At 34.4% G+C, this 18,573-nt stretch overlaps 1 pseudogene; it reads right to left on the reverse strand.

Annotated features, from left to right (window-relative positions):
• LOC112770061 (phosphoinositide phosphatase SAC2-like) overlaps positions 1 to 18,573 on the reverse strand; it is a 78,653-nt pseudogene that overhangs the window by 34,312 nt on the left and 25,768 nt on the right.

The raw sequence follows: 18,573 nt of genomic DNA on the forward strand, positions 1-18,573 counted from the left end.
GCAAAATTGACTAAAGACCTGTTTTCATCCTTAGAATATGCCATTTTGGATCACACAGTAGGATATAGGATTGGAACCATTTCGCTCTTTGCGATACCATATATAGTGTGCCCACATATTGTGCCAATTTTCCTTCGCTTTGTTATGAGAAGCATGTAGTTTGGCTTAAGAAACTTGACAAATCCTAGATAAAAAAATATAATAAGATGACAGAACCCTTAATTATTACATCCAGTATTTTGGAAAACAAGACCATTATAACAATTTTGTTCATATGAAGAAGATGATAGAAGATTCAATTACCAATGATTCCATAACAAGTTGTAACAAACTTCAGTCCCCCTGTTGACTTGTTTCCTTCGTGTATGTGCCTTAGAAGGTCACAACACTCTATTTCTGAGTACATTGTCAAATCTTCAGTGATGTTTAGTTCCGTTGGATCCAATCTGTCAATCTTTAAGACCCTTCATGAGGTTATGCTTTTGTCTCTTCCGATCATATAAAAGTTCTGCATGTAAAAAAGAATAATAATAATAATAATAATAAGAACATTGCAACATTGCCCTATACATGTATAATGTGCATAGAGTCATAGACAAATTAAGAAGGATGATATTCTTAAAAGGTAAAAGTACATCACAACTATTAATGTATTAAAGAAATGGAAAGATATAGCTTTGCTATAAATATCACTCCATATTAACGCAAAAATTTATATTACAAGTGGTTTTTCTAATGTGAGTGAATAGCGTTAAAAGTAACAGTAAAAAAGTTGAAACAAACTTTAAATTACAACAATAATTGTTGCAGTTCACCAACTTTTCTAAGAATTTAAACATATAAGTACAAAAATTATACCAGATGATTTTGTAAAGAAGCTACAATTGCTTGTCTTGCAAGAAACAAACCAACAACTTATCATTATGTTAGCTGATGAGAGAAAGAATGCTTGATATCTATCTAGAACACTATGAATTCTGCCCCTAAGCATAGAATACGTGAGGAAAAAACAAACATAAAAAGTAAGAGAGATAGATGAAGGTGACAAATGCTGAAGATTAAGGTAAAGTCAAATTTAAGGATGTGACTATCAATTTTTGCCTTTTAGGTTTCACTTTCTAAAGAAGGAATGATGTGTGGGTTTAATTCAACTGTTTTGGGCCTTTTTTTGGATTTTGCCCCAACTTCATCAAAATTTCCAAATAATATTCGCATGACTACTCATTTTTTTCCTGAAAAGGACAAGTAGTGGTAATCCTTCTAATAACAAAGGTCAGCAATATCAAATTCCAAAATTAGCAAAAATTACTATTTTTATTAGCAAGAAAACATTACTATAAATGACCAGATTCATGCAATTGATGAAAGAACAGAAAGAAAGAACCCTAGTTTCCCTTTTAAGAAGAGCATAGTAAAAAGTCAAGTATTGGCATAATCACAATCACTAGATATCACAGGAAGCTTTCATTGCGAAGCCAATCGAATTTAGTGCTAATAAAATCAAAGTGACAATTATGTTAATATATTTAATCATCCATCACACAAAATTGAAAAGGACATATTCAGCGAAAATGAACAGGAAGCTAGCGAACAAGGTCAAATAGAATACACGAATTCACAAGCCATAAGCTATTTGCTACAGAATCATTTGACAATCATATAGCATCAATGACATACATCATGAAAATCATGAATGAAAAAACAAATCACAATTATGGAAACCAATCAGAAGCATAAAAATCCATATCAATGTCATGTGAAAATTCTCAGATTTCACATACACAACAAAGCTTGTAAATGCTCACCTCCTCCTACTTTTTATAAAATTCAAGAAAGAAAAGAGGAAGAAGAAGAAATTAAGCACAAAATAGAAATTGAACAACTTAGCAGAGAAGAATTAGAAGAAGAAGAATCAAATTCCAGATCTCAATCACAACCACCACAGCACCAAGAAGGATCAATAGAAATTATAGATTAACGAAAATTACATCATATGGATATAGAAATTACAACTTCAAGAATTCAATGATCTTCTTCAATACCTCAACATCAGTTCTCAGCATCATCAATCATAATTCCAGATTTTACAACAATGGTAATACAACCAGTAGATGATGAAGGCGAGATCAAAATACAGATATTCTTACCTAATGCAGCATCCGATGAAGCGAAGTTGAGTAACTTAATATCTGATCTCATGAGGAGGTAAAAAGATATAACAGATGCAAAAATAGCATGAACAATAGAGAATTTTCTACAATACAAAATGTTGTTCAAGCAAAAGTATCAATTATGGAACAAATCTACAAACTAAAATCATAACGCAAAGGAATTTTACCTATTATTCCATTTTATTTTTTTTAATGCTCAACTTAACATATCTCATGAACAACAGAGAACTCATAATATCTATCTATCTATAAATTAAACAAAATAGGTTGAATAAATAAGCAGAAAAACAATTCTGCTAATACTCCAAATACAAAACTACTGAGAAGAAGCATTACCAGAGAAGAAGCCATTAACTAAATTAAATTTCTGTTCTAGACAACATTCATCAAGCTCATATTAACAATGTTCAGCAATCCAGATTAACAATCTAAATATTTCTCAGCTATTCAGAATCAAAACCTAATCTAATCCTATTTTAACAACCTAAAAATCCACTAATCAGAAAACAAATCTAACTAAAATAATTACTAAAATCAAACTAACTAAACAAAATTAATTGAACTCAGCAGAAATTAAAAGAATTTTGAAACCAAAACCTGGAAGCAGAGACAACCAAAACCTGGAAAGAAGGATGCCCAGGTCTCTACGATTCGAACAGGGGGAAAGAGAGAGGTGGAACCGCGGCTGACGGTGTAACCGATTTTGGTCGCCACAGAGCTAGGGCTTGCGCGAAGGTAGCCGCGGCATTGACTAGAAGAGATGATGGCTGTAGCATTGGAAGAGATGATGGCTATAGCCAGAACTGAGGGGGATAAAAGAAGAGAGAGAGAGGCGCGGTAGTGGTGGAGCTTGAGCTTGCTTTGTTCTACTGGTTTAGTGTTTAAAAAAGAGGAGAAGAAGGAGAAGGTAGCTGCGGCGGTTAGGGTGGCCGGCGGTGCCGCTGTGGGTGAGGAAAGGAGAAGAAGAGGTAGCTGGTTTATTAGTGTTGACGGAGAAGAAGGGTGAGGAATGCTGGTTTATCTCGTTTGATTTGTGTGCTATGAATGTAGCTCGGGCAATGGTAGGTTTAGTTTATTATTTCCAACAGAAAATTTTAAATTACAGACGGATTTTCTGTCTGTAATAATTTAATAAAACGCAGCATTTTTGTCTATTTAATTACAGACGGATTTTTTGTCTGTAACCATTTCCCACGGAAAAAATTAATTTTTTCGACAGAATTATCGACGGATTCTCTTTTCCGTCTGTAATTTATGCTAATTCATTTTTTTTGTTTTCTGACAAAAAATCCCTTTGAAATTTCGTCTGTATTTCCGTGGGACAAAATTCGTCAAAAATATCCGTCTGTAATAACTAGTTTTCTAGTAGTGTTCTCAAATATTGAAATAGGTAGTATTTTGGTGAACAAATCTGCTAAATTATTAGTGAAACGAATTTGTTGAATATTTATATCACTATTTTGTTTAAGATCATGAGAGTAGAAAAGCTTTAGTGAAATATGCTTTGTTCTATCTCTTTTGATGTATATCCCTCTTTTAGTTGACGTATGCAAAGAGAGTTATCTTTGTATATGACTATTGGTATTTCTTTTATGGGTAAGCCGCATATATCTTGAATATATTGGGTGATTGACCTAAGCTAAACACATTCTCGAGTTGCTTCATAAATTGTCAATATTTCTGCATAATTTGAGAATGTTGCAGCTATAGTTTTCTTTCTTGAGCGCTAAGATAGAGTTGTTCCTCCACTTGTGAATAGATAATCTGTTTGTGACCTGCATTTATGAGAATTAGAAAGAAAACCTGCATCTGCATATCCAACTAATTAAAATGTTAATTCATTAGAGTAAAATAAATCCTTATCAATAGATCCTTAGAGATATCTTAACATATGTTTAATACTATTTTAATGTCTTCTAGTTGGATAGAAGCTAAATCTCAATAACAAATTCACTAAAAATGCTATATATGGTCTTATATCATTAGAGAAATACATTAGTATACCAATAGCACTAAGACAAGGTACTTAAGGATCAAGGAGCTCCTCATGACTTTCACAAGATCGAAATGGATTTTTATCCACATCTAGTGATCTCACTACCATTGGTGTACTCAATAAATGTCCCTTGTCCATGTAAAATCTTTTTAAAAACTTCTCAGTATAAGTTGACTCATGGATGAATATACCATCTTTCAAATGTTCAATTTGTAAACCAAGATAAAATTTTGTCTTACGAAGATCTTTCATTTCAAATTCTCTTTTTAATAATCCACAGTTTTTGAAATCTCTTCGAGTGATCCAATTATGTTTATATCATCAATATATACTGCAATAATAACAATTTTAGATTCAAACCTTTTTATGAATACACATGGAAATACACGATTATTTTTGTATCCATTTTTCAATAAGTATTCACTGAGATATTTATATAACATAAGTTCAGATTATTTTAATCTATACAAGAATTTTTGAAGTCTTACTAAACAAATCTCTGAAGAATTATTGTATGCCTCAGTCACTTTGAATCCCTCAGAGATTTTCATATAAGTTTTTTTATCAATTAAGCTGTATAAATAAGCTGTAACAACATCCATTAGACACATGTCATACTTTTCATGCACAACCAACCTAGTAAGATATCTTAATGTAATTGAATCCACCTCAGAAGAATATGTTTTCATATAGTCAAAACCAGATTTTTGTGAGAACCCTTGTGCTATTAGCCGTGCTTTGTATCTTTCTACTTCATTTTTGTATTTTGCTTGCGCACAAAAATTCACTTGCATCCCACTGGTTTTATACATTCAGATGTTTGACTATAGGACAAAAAATTTTGCGTTTTTCTAAGAAAAGTTAATTTAGCTTGAATTGTATTTTTTTTATTTTAGCCAACCATTTCTCTGTCTATATTCTTTGATAGATTTTAGTTTGTGATCCTCATTTTGATTTACTAGTTCAACAGCAATATTATAAGCAAAAATATTATCGACAATAGTATTTTTTCAGTTTGATCTTTTTTCGGTAGTGACAAAACTTATCAAGATGTTTTTATTTTCAGGTACCTGAACCTCTTTCGAAGTTTTATCAATATTTATGTCTTCAGATCTCTTTTGAGTACTTGCCTCCATATTGTGACCATCATGATTAATTATTTCTCTCTTTTTTCGAGAGTGCTTATTCTTAAAACCGATTGGCCTTTCACACTTTAGGGGTGGATTACTTTCATTTGTACTAACAACTTGTTCTTTTGAGATATTTATTCTTATTGGTGCATTTGCAACTGAAATGTGAGATTTTATTACTTTCTTTAGGTCAGAAAATGCGTCTTGTAATTGATTTGCAATATTTTGCATATAAATTAACTTTTGTACTACTAGCTCACATTATCTAGTGCAAGGATCTAAATGGGATAACGATAATAATGTATTAAAAGTAATTTCTTATTTCCGTTGATTATTTTTTTCTCCCTAATTTTGAAAAAAATGTTTCATAAAAGTGACAATAAAAAAAATCTTTCCTTAAATAAATCACCTGTCATGGATTCAAGATATTTTATAATTGATGGAGATTTATAACCAACATATATCTCAATCTTCTTTGGGATCCCATCTTTGTGCATTGTGGTGGAGCAATTGGGACATAAACGACACATCCAAATATCCTAAGATGAGAAATGCTTGACTCTCAACCTTAATCCAGTTATAATGGAAAGGATTTAACATAACTTGTCGGTCTGATGCATATAAATGCTGCAGCATGCAAAATAGCATGTCCCATGCTAAAATATGCAATTTTGTTTTCATAAGTAATGATATAGCTATTAATTGGAAGCATTTGATCAATGATTCTGCTAGGCCATTTTGAGTGTATACATGATGAGCAAAAAGTTTTTCTATCGTAATTCCAGTTAATACACATTAATCATTAAATAATTGGGTCCAAAATTCGTCGGCATTATCAAGACGTATTGTCTTTCTAACATAATCTAAAAAATGAGTTTTTAATTTAATTATTTGAACTATCAATCTCACAAATACTATGTTACGAGTTGATAGTAAATAAACATGGGATCATCGTGAAGATGCATCTATTAAAATCATGAAATATTTAAATCGTTCACATGGTGGATAAATGGTCCCACATATATCACCCTAAATACATTCCAGAAAATATGGTGATTCGATTCGAATTTTTTCTTGTGATGGTCTTATAATTAATTTTCCTTCAAAACAAGTAGTACATGAGAGTTCATTAAATTAAATAATTTTATGTTTCTTTAGAAGATGATCAGATGAATTCGCGATGATTCTTCTCATCATGATAGAATCTGAATGTCCTAATGGGTCATGCCAAATTATAAATATATTTGTATTTGTAAACTTCTGGTTTATTATGGCATGTAATTCCACATTGCTAATTGGTATATACAACTCAAAAAGAAAGAGCAGATAGTTTCTCTAACCTACATTTTTCACCTGATATATAATTACAATATAGAGATATTCATTAATTTCTTCTCTTGTGATTTCTACATGGTATCTATTTTTGGTAGATATCTTTAAAACATAGCAAATTTATATGAGACATACTTAATAGTAATGCATTATTTATGAAAAACTTAGTTCCTTTAAGTAATAATATAGTAGCTCTTCTAGAGCCTTCAATCATTTTTGCACTACCAAGAATCATACTTAGATTTATTTTCTTTATAACAAGTGAGACAAAATATTTTTTTGTCTAAGTATTGTATGCATTGAAGCACTGTCAACGAGACATACTTTTTCATTGTTGAATTTGAGTGAAATGTAGAAAATATCTATCTTCGTTAAGAAAATAAAAAATTACTATTAAAGAAAAAAATTCAAAAGTTTCAAGAAAAATGAAAATTACAACCAAAGAAAAAAATTTTGAAACAAACTAAGAAAAAAAAGATAAAATTTTAATTAATGTTATTCTAAAAAAATTTGCTTCATCCAGATGAGGAGCTTCACTTAGGCCACCAAAATCACATGTTTTAGATTTACATGAGTTGCTAAGGTCAATGATGACGTCAAGATGTGCAAAGATATCATCATTAAATTTCATATTAGCTTTCAATTAGCCTAAACCCTTTTCTTTTGTATAGTCAAATTAGCCTCTTTATTTATACTCTTTTCTTTTGATAAAGTCTTGATATAGCTTGATGATGCATGAACATCTTGTACCTATTTTTCCTTTACTTTTCAGTCATTTTTACTTAGAATTTATTAAGTTTTATATTATTTTAGTGTAAAATCCTCTTTGGATGCTACTTTGAGTATTTTAGTATTTTTATTGATTTCAGGTGAAATTCGGAGCAAGCTAGCAGAGTTTTGAGCTAAAAGGAGAAGATTTGAGGTTGACACTATGGGCGCAAAATGCCAGTTGGGCGTTTAGCACCAGCAAGGCTCACTAACCAGGAACGTTGCTGTCCACTTTGGGGGCTAAACACCCAACTGGCGTTTAGTGCCAGGCAGTTTGAAATAAAAGCCCATCAAGAGAGTATCTTCAAGTGGATTTAGCTTTTATTAGTTATCTTATCTTTTATTTTTGTAATCTTTATTTACAAACAATATATTTTAGTTCTAGGATTTATTATTTTTAATTTATTTACAAATCAAATTAGATTAGATATAAAAGGGAAAAGATTCACCCTTTAAGGGAATCTTCTCACTTCCGCACTTTTACACTTTTCAGAACCCTTGTTTTCTCTGTAAGTCATGAGCCACTAAACCTCTTTGGTTAAGGTTAGGAGCTCTGTTTATTTCTGTGGATTGAGATTATTACTTTTCTATTTAAATTGATGTACTAATTCATTATTGGATGCATACGTTTCACCAACATTTGCCTCCAAGTTTGCAGCAAACTTGGGCGCAAACTTGGGCTTCTCCAGGGTATAATTTTGAACTCTTCCCAGGTTGGTTTTGCTGTCTTCTGCCATCCCCTTTCTTCAACCTTCCTCCAGCACTTTTAGTCACCTGTCATCAATCAACAAATGCATCAAAGCTATGCTCAAATCATGAGATTTATTATCATCCTTGACATATAAGCAATTATAGCCCAAAACTTCATGAAAGTGCATCAATTTACTCATGGTTGATTGAATTCAAATACATATGAATTTCTACCCAAATGGCTTACTTGTTACTCAAGAAAGTGTATAAAAACTATTAAAAACAAAGAAAAAGACTAGTAAAACTAGGCTAAGATGCCTTGGCATCACAACACCAAACTTAAATCTTGCTTGTCCCCAAGCAAGCATCAAACATAAGAGAAAATGACATGAAAGAGAGAAGTGTGCATATCCTTATTGAGCATATAGTTGAACTGAGTTCATGGAGTTTGTATGCATACAATGGTGGTTCATTTATTGCTTGCTGTTACATAAGAGATGTTTCCTCTAAGGTTTGCTAGGCTTGCTGCTATAAGGCTTTACTTTGGCTTGTTCCCTTGCTAACTTTTCCTTTTTTGTTTTGCTCAGAGAGCTTATTGTTCTTTGAAGGCTTGGTGGCAAATGTTGCAGCAGCCTTTGGCTTTATTTTTGCTCAACATTTCTTCACCACAAACACATGGCTCACCCTTTTCTTCCTAGGATCATTGATGCCAAGCATCTCTTTGGATAACTAAGTGTTTTGTAGCTAAGTTGCTCTTTATTGTGGACTTTCAGTTGGCCATCCCAAATCAGTTGATCTAAGTGGCCAAGTTTTGAAATACTCCTCAGAACTTACTTGTCCAAGCATATCCTAGTACAAAAACACCACAGGCATGTGTCCTAGGGTCCAAGCTATTGGTGCCTAGCCTTTATTGTTTATTTTCTTTGCCACTCTTGGCTTTTTCTATTTCTTTTTCCTTCTAGTTTATTTCATTCTTAAGGGATCTTAAATGGTACAAGCCTTTATAACAGCCAACTAGTTCACACTTCAAAGAACATATCATTATGCAGCATTTATTTTATGAACCATACATTAACTCAAAAAATACCACCACTGACTTTCATTCTTACTTTTGCAACATTGGATATTTACTTCTTAGTTCAAACATTTCTCTTTTATTGAATTAAAGAAAACAGGAGACAAAGCATGCATTTAGTCAAGTGAAAGTGAACACACAAGCACACACTTAAGCTAGCATACTTATTTCTACTAGAACACTCAAGATGCAAAATGACTGAACTAACAGTTACTGTTACGATGGTTACATTCAAACTTCCAAATTAAAACAGTTTAATGCTAATGGAATTAAGTGACAATACAACCTCTTGGTGGCTCCTTCTTCTTACTCTCAGCTGATGGTATGTAGCCATTCCAAGAGAATGATTGAATTCCTGCAAAGTTCATGGAAGTTGCTTGTCTCTCAAGCCCTTAGGTAACTGGTTAGTGTGCAGGATTTTCTTGTAGGCTTTTGAACTTACTTTGGTGTGTGAACACCGAACTTAGTTCCTTGCCACCTTTCTCATGCATCAAAATAACTATATGTGAAATCCTCCTATCTTTGTTAAAGACAATAAAACTAAAGACTAGAAAATGGACACTGGTTAAGTAACTTCTCTGATTGCTTGGAGCTAGCAACTTTTTATGCAGAAAGTGAGAATGTGCTTTTAATTGAGATTTTGGAGGAACACCAAACTTAGAATTCTTCATTCTCCCTTAAATTGTTTTGGTGTGCAACACCAAACTTAGCTTCTTGCAATACAAATAAATCACTCAACCTTTTTATTAAATTAGCTATGAAGAGAAAATTACCTCAAGTTGAGTTGCCTCCCAACAAGCGCTTCTTTATTGTCAAGCTTGACATCTTGTTCTTTGATCATGGAGGATGAAAAGCATAGTGCCTTAACTTTTCTCCTCTTACTGTGAACTTTCTTCCGATCTCCTCTTTGATGATTTCTAGGTGTTCAAGTGAGAGGATTCGGTTCACAGTATAGTACTCAGATAATTGTGGAGACACCTTCATTGGTTGGGTGTTCAACACCACTTTATCCCTTGGTGAGAAGCCTTCAGTGGGATTTTCTCGTTTCTCCACCCTTTTAGCCTCTTCTTCTTCTCTTCTTTCTCAGGAGATAATTCATGCCTTAGTGGCTCTTTATCTGGGATGTTGAGTTTCTCATCTGGGGGTTTTGGATCTAGTTCCTCCTTGATTTCTTTGGTCTGTTGCACCATTTCTACTTCTTTAAAGCATAGATTTAGAAGTCTTGGAATTAACTCATTGACTGCCTCCTTCAGGCTTTGATCTCTGGCCTTATCCTTCATAAAATCTTCTTTCTGAATGGGCTCATGCAGGGTTTTAAAAACATGGAATGCTAGGTGCTCATCATGCACTCTCAATAATAATTCCCCTTTTTCAACATCTATCAATGCTCTGCCCGTAGCCAGGAAAGGCCTCCCCAGGATGATGGGCGCGTTAGGGTCTTCCTCCATATCCAGGATGACAAAATCAGCTGGGAGAAGGAATTTCCCCACTTTTACCAGCACATTCTCTACAACTCCAAGTGCTTGCTGAATGGACTTGTCAGCCATTTGAAGAGCTATTCGAGTGGGTTTCATCTCAAAAATTTGAAGCTTCCTCATAAGAGATAGAGGCATCAAGTTTATGCTTGCACCAAGGTCACAGAATGATTTCTCAATAGTTATGTTTCCTATGGTACAAGGTATATAAAACCTTCCAGGATCATCCTTCTTTTCTGGTAGACTTCTTTGGAGAATAGCACTACACTCCATTGTCATTTCAACAATCTGTCCTTCCTTCAAGGGTCTTTTCTTTGTTAGCACTTCTTTCATAAATTTGGCATATAATGGCATCTGTTCAAGTGCTTCTAAGAAAGGAATATTGATGCTGAGTGTCTTGAATATGTCCAGGAACTTTGAGTATTGCTTATCCTCGTTTTCTTTTTTGAACCTCTGAGGATATAGAAGTTTGGAGATATATGGCTTCACCCCTTCCTTCGTCTCTTGTAATTGTGTTTCAATGATGTCCTTATCTCTCTTTGAGATTTTTGCATTCTTGGTCCTTCTCTCCTCTTCACTTCTCTCTTCTGTCTCTTCTTGTGGAACTTGTCTGTTGTATTCTTCCTGATTGATGGCTTCCTTCTCACTTCCCACTATGATTGCTTTGCACTCCTCCCACTTTGTAGCTTTTTCTTTGTCCCTTGGGTGGTCTTGAGTGGCAATAGGGGATGCATTTGATTGCTTCTCACCCATCTCTATGATTCATTTAGCCATTTGTTCCATATTCCTCTCAAGATTTCTGATTGAAGCCTCTTGGTTTTTGATTGAAGCTTCTTGGTTTTTTGTTGTCATCTCTTGGTGCTTCATCATTTTCTCCATTAAGAGCTCCAAATTGGTGATCCTTTGAGAGTCTTGTGAGATTGGTTGGTTGTGGGGTGTTGAGGGTTGATGGTAAGTGTTTTGGTTGGTGGTTTGCTTATTGGATGGATGATGGTTAGGGTTGGGGTACGTGTTTTGTGGTTTTCTGTATGTATTTTGGTTATTATTTGAGGAAAACGATCCAACACAAAACTCACTGGCAAGTGTACCGGGTCACATCAAGTAGTAAAATTCACTTAGAGTGAGGTCGATCCCACAGAAATTGATGGATCAAGCAACTTTAGTGGGTGATTAGTTTAGTCAAGCTAACATTGAGTGAATTGTGTGACGTTGATCAACAGAAAGTAAATTGCAGTGAAATATAAATGGCAGAAAGTAAATGACAATAAACGTAAAGGGCAAGGAATGTAAATTGGCAAAATCTTAAATGACAAGAAATGTAAATTGCATCAAATGTAAATGGGGTGGGTGCTGGAAATTTAAAGAAAGCAGCAAGCAGAACTTGGAACAATTGCATACGAATTAAATTGCATGAAAAGTAAAAGGAATTGGGTGCTGGAAATTCAGAAATTAAGCAAGAGAATATAAGTAACACTCAAACAGAGAAGTAACTTGCAACAGATCTTAAACAGAAAGAAGAATTGCTTGGAGAAGCAAACAGAAAGTAAATTCAACTCAATTTCAAAATCAAAATTTAAGGTTGAAGATCTCAGGAAATCAATGAGACTAGAAAACAAGTCTAGATCTCAATTCCTTCCTTGATCCAATAGCAAACAAGATGCAGGAAAATTAAAGATAAAAGCAATGAAATGAACTTTGATTCAAATCACAATTCACTTGAAAGTTTGCAGAAGAAGAAAACTGAGGAATTCTCAAGGTGAGATTGAAACAGAATTTCTTCAATTCTCAACCCAAGATTCAAAACAGAAATGAAAACTAAGAGAGAGCTCTCAAATTCTAATGCTCCTTAGTGAAGCCAGCCTTCAATGCTCTCTATTAGAGCCCGCCTCCCTTTTCTAAAATAAAATGATGCCTTATATAGGCTTTTTACAAAATGAAAATGAAAAATAAAAGTGAAATTAAAGACAAATTACAATTAAATGAAATTTCTATTTTATCTATCTCTTGTGCCTTTGAGTGATGATAATGGACTTTGCTTGCTTTGGATTTGGGTTGAAGATGGCCTCTGTTGATTGTTCTTGGTCTTGAGAAGAAACCCGTTTGCATAATGGACTTTGGAGCCTTTAAGTTTGAGTCAAAGTTTGAGGCGAACTTTAACCCAAATGTTTGAGTGTTAAAATTATGCAGAACGGTAATTATCTATCACTCACGTTTGAGTTCACGTTTGAGATCAAACGTGAACTCAAGCGTTCTCCCTCCAAGAACATTTTGGTGCCAATGTTTGCGCTCAAGTTTGAGGAAAACTTTGGCGCAAACGTTGGCCTCCCCTGGGTATTAGAAATTGTGCCAACGTTTGCCTCCAAGTTTGAGGCAAACGTAGGCCTCCCCTGGGTATAGAAGTTGTGCCAACGTTTGCCTCCAAGTTTGAGGCAAATGTTGGCGCAAACGTTTGCCTCCCCTGGGTATAGAAATTGTGCCAACGTTTTCTTCCAAGTTTGAGGCAAACGTTGGCGCAAACTTGGGCTTCTCCAGGGTATGGTTTTGCCAATTGGTCATTACTAATCATGCTTTTCATTGGCCTTTAATAATCATGCATGCATTCATTAATTAATGCCAATGCATTACGTTAAAGCAATTTGCTTTAATAATGTACTTCATGCATTCTTCCATTGGCTTTTAATTAATAATACATCCATTTCATTCATTCGGCCATTGTCTTTAATTAATAATGCATGCATGAGCATTAACGTAACTTGATTTGCCAAATGGGCAATAATAATGAAACTTTCATGCATGCATGCTTTAATTATTAATAGTGCATGCATGAGGCATCATTAAATGCCACGGCTCCATGGTCATAGGCCACGCTTTTAAAAGCGTGGCCTAAGGCTCCAAAGTGTGCTCAATCTTTAAAGCGTGCTCAAAATTCCTCTTTTCTTTCTTTTGGCTTATTTTGTGCTCTTTTGCTTCTTTTTCCACTTATTTCCTACAAAATTTATAAAATCAAAAGATCAAGGAAATATAATATTTAAGCACAAGAGAATGCAATATTTAAGCACTAATTATAAATTTCTTGTATGAAAAAGCATAGAAAAACATGACATGATGGCATGTCATCACAACACCAAACTTAAACCTTGCTTGTCCCCAAGCAAGAAAAGAATTATGCAATAAAGATTGACAATCCAAGGTAAGAAGAATAGCAACTCAATGTTCATGGTAGGCTAGTTTTCTTTGCATGCCACAATCACAAAAGAAATATAAATGATTGATGCTTCCATCTAGCTCAATTTATGAAATCTTTTTCTTATATTTCTTCCTTGAAACAGGCTTTTGATTGTCTTATTAGCTTCTCCTTTTGGGTGCTTTGCCCCATGAGTTAATAACAAAGCTACGACCCTAAATGCTTTGTTTTCAAGTATTACCACTTGATACATAAGCACCACAAGCATTTGAATTAGAGGACTTCATTAAGCTCATTTGTTTCTTTTCTTAACTCTCTAATCATTGATGCTCAGAACCTTGAGCTTTGAGGGAGTGCTTTTGCACTTGAGCCTAACCTTGACTCTAAGTGTTTTGTTTTCAAGCATTTGGCTTGATACATAAACACCACAAGTACTTAACAATTGAATTGTCATTGGTACTCAGAGCCTTCAGCTTTCTCATTCTTTCCCTTTTTCTTTTCTTGCCTTAATTTGTATTTGCTTCCTTCAAGGTTTTCATGATTTCAAAAAATTTCACAAAATGTACTAGATGAAGACTTCAATTAAATAAAATCCAATGTAATTGAGCAACAATTAATCATACTAGCTTTCCAAAACTTATATGCACATGCTAAGTTCTTCTTTAATGTCTTGTTTGTTTATGATCATGATACTTTACTGCTTTGAATTCACAAAACTCAAGTTGGTAGTTATAATGTCACAGCAGCATGTTAGAAATCAGTAATCAAACTATGCTTATTCATACACACATGCAAACAGAGAGATAAAGACAGTCATGCAATTTAGAGTACTGGAAACAAATGAGAGGAAAAGGAACTTTACAACCTTGTAGTTCATCTTCTCTATTGTTGTCCTTTTTCCTCTATTCTTCCTCTTTTCCTTGTCAAACTCAGAATGCTTGCTCATCCTCAAGCAACAATTTAGAACAATGGCTATGGGCTAAGATGGATCATGATGGTCTTACACAATAAAACATTAGTGGCACATGTGTTTTAAGTAAGAGAAATTAAGAGTAACCATCAAGACACAGAGAAATAGAAACACCAAACGTAGTGTGACACTTTCACTTGGAATTGATGCAAGTATCTAGTAATGATTGGAACCAAATTTTGTTGCATAGCAACACCAAACTTAGAATGCAATCATATGTCAATTTATTTGAATTAAAACTAAGCAAATGAAACTGTTATTTGTTAAGTACAATCACCAAGCCAAGAATCTGTCATAAATAAGGATCTCTTGGTGATGTACTAACAAAGACAGTTAATAAGCAAACTAGAGGAAAGCATTTAAAAACAGAAAAATAACTAAAGCAAGTATAATGAAAAAGTGTTAAATCAAAAGAGAAAAATAAAACTGCAGAGGCATTGTGATTATGCAAACAAGTGGTGCTGCTGGATGACTTGCATATAAAATTAAGTGGCACACCAAACTTAGAATCTTAGTGTGACACTTTAAAATTGATGCAATCATCCAGGGGGATTGAAAACAAAGTGTTGCATGGCAACACCAAACTTAGAATGTAACCATATGCTAATTTATTGAATTTAAAGAAAGAAAACAAAGCAGAGAAGAGAAATTATACCTACTGTTGGCATGTTGTTCTTCACTTTCTTCCTCTTCTTCCAGTTTGTTAAAAGGAATGACCTCAAAGGAGGAGAAGATTCAGCTATTGCCCCCTGTCTTGGTCTCTCCTTAGCAAGCTTTCTTTTGTTAATGACTTGATTGAGCTTGCTTGCTGGATCAGGGGGAGGATTGTTTGTAGTTGACCTTCTCTTCTTCATGAATATTGTCCTTTGTAGCTTGGTCACAATCCTCTTCTCGGTGCTTTTGTTAATTGCCTTAACTTCTTTGAATTCAAGACTTGGTTGCTGTGTGATTACTAGAGTTTTATCTTCATCAAGAGTCCCTTGCAATGGTGGTTCCGTGAGCTCTTCATCTGTGCACTTCTCCACTTCAATTGAGTGTGACTTCTCTTGAGTATCATCCTCCATTTCTTCTTCATGATTTTCCACTAATTCCTTTGGGAGGAAATCTTTATGTTTCATTGTCACCTCAAGTAGCTTTTGTGAATGTAAAATCCTTGGCTCATGTTCCTTATCCTTCATTGCAATTTCACTTGACACAGGGGCCTTTTGTTCTTATTTTTCCACTTCCTCACCCACAAATTTGTCTTCATCCTCACTGTTTGATGGTTCTAATTTCCTCCTTATTTGCTCTAAGGGCCCATTCATCTTCTTGAGGATGATTTCTTTCCAGGATTGGGATTGTGTGTATCTTTCCACGAGTTTTCTGTGTATCTCAATGGCTTGGCATTGGCTTTCTAAGGGTTCGTTGGACCATTGAAGGTAATTCTCATCTGCTGATTTAAGAGATGAAGGTTGAGAGTAATTTTGGTGACATGGATGTGTTGTGGTGAAGTTGTGTTGAGGGGTATGGAATGAGTTGTGTGATTGATGGGATGACTTGTATGGATTTTGGAGGAAACTTTGTGTTGAGGCATAATTAAGTGATGAAGAACTTTCAATTGAGAAACTGGAAAGTGGAGGTGGATGCTCTTTCATTCCTTGGTGATACTTCCATCCACCATTAGAATAATGACTTAGATCATTTTGTGGTGGTGGGAAGTATCCCATATGATTCTCTTGTTCATCTTGTATCTCTGAAGCAAATCTCTATGAATTGGGGTGCTCAGAATTTGTATTTCCTGGTGATATTCCTAACCACCATTAGAGATTGGTGATGGTGGGTAATATCCCATAAAATTTGTTTGATCATAATATGAGTTGAACTCCATTTGAATTTTGTAAAACACAACACCAAAGAAAATTGAAATTCATGTCTCAGAGAAGAATTTTTTAGTAAGGCAATAACTCAAACACCTTGGTGTCACTTTGAAACAGAAAACAAAAATAAAGAAAATGCTTGATCTAGACTTCTGACCCACTTAATCATTGTTGATCTAAATCAATCCCCGGCAACGGCGCCAAAAACTTGATGGATGGAAAACGATCCAACACAACTCACCGGCAAGTGTACCAGGTCGCATCAAGTAGTAAAACTCACTTAGAGTGAGGTCGATCCCACAGAAATTGATGGATCAAGCAACTTTAGTGGGTGATTAGTTTAGTCAAGCTAACATTGAGTGAATTGTGTGACGTTGATCAACAGAAAGTAAATTGCAGTGAAATATAAATTGCAGAAAGTAAATGACAATAAACGTAAAGGGAAAGGAATGTAAATTGGAAAAATCTTAAATGACAAGAAATATAAATTGCATCAAATGTAAATGGGGTGGGTGCTGGAAATTTAAAGAAAGCAGCAAGCAGAACTTGGAACAATTACATACGAATTAAATTGCATGAAAAGTAAAAGGAATTGGGTGCTGGAAATTCAGAAATTAAGCAAGAGAATATAAGTAGCACTCAAACAGAGAAGTAACTTGCAACAGATCTTAAACAGAAAGCAAAATTGCTTGAAGAAGCAAACAGAAAGTAAATTCAACTCAATTTTAAAATCAAAATTTAAGGTTGAAGTTCTCAGGAAATCAATGAGACTAGAAAACAAGTCTATATCTCAATTCCTTCCTTGATCCAATAGCAAACAAGATGCAGGAAAATTAAAGATAAAAGCAATGAAAAGAACTTTGATTCAAATCACAATTCACTTGAAAGTTTGAAGAAGAAGAAAACAGAGAGAATTCTCAAGGTGAGATTGAAACAGAATTTTTTCAATTCTCAACCTAAGATTCAAAACAGAAATGAAAACTAAGAGAGAGCTCTCAAATCCTAATGCTCCTTAGTGAAGCCAGCCTTCAATGCTCTCTATTAGAGCCCGCCTCCCTTTTCTAAAATAAAATGATGCCTTATATAGGCTTTTTACAAAATGAAAATGATAAATAAAAGTGAAATTAAAGACAAATTACAATTAAATAAAATTCCTATTTTATCTATCTCTTGTGCCTTTGAGTGATGATAATGGGCTTTGCTTGCTTTGGATTTGGGTTGAAGATGGCCTCTGTTGATTGTTCTTGGTCTTGAGAAGAAACACGGTTGCATAATGGACTTTGGAGCCTTTAAGTTTGAGTCAAAGTTTGAGGCAAACTTTAACCCAAACGTTGGAGTGTTAAAATTATGCAGAACGGTAATTATCTGTCACTCACGTTTGAGGTCAAACGTGAACTCAAACGTTTTCCTTCCAAGAACATTTTGGTGCCAGCGTTTGCACTCAAGTTTGAGGCAAACTTTGGCACAAACGTTGGCCTCCCCTGGGTATTAGAAATTGTGCCAACGTTTGCCTCCAAGTTTGAGGCAAACATTGGCGCAAACGTTGGCCTCCCCTGGGTATAGAAGTTGTGCCAACGTTTGCCTCCAAGTTTGAGGCAAACGTTGGCGCAAACGTTGGCCTCCCCTGGGTATAGAAATTGTGCCAACGTTTGCCTCCAAGTATGAGGCAAACGTTAGCGCCAACTTGGGCTTCTCCAGGGTATGGTTTTTCCAATTGGTCATTACTAATCATGCTTTTCATTGGCCTTTAATAATCATGCATGCATTCATTAATTAATGCCAATGCATTACGTTAAAGCAATTTGCTTTAATAATGTACTTCATGCATTCTTCCATTGGCTTTTAATTAATAATACATCCATTTCATTCATTCGGCCATTGTCTTTAATTAATAATGCATGCATTTCATTCATTCATCATTAATAA

Source organism: Arachis hypogaea, chromosome 18, assembly GCF_003086295.3.
Source record: "Arachis hypogaea cultivar Tifrunner chromosome 18, arahy.Tifrunner.gnm2.J5K5, whole genome shotgun sequence".
In the NCBI taxonomy this organism is placed as follows: domain Eukaryota; kingdom Viridiplantae; phylum Streptophyta; class Magnoliopsida; order Fabales; family Fabaceae; genus Arachis; species Arachis hypogaea.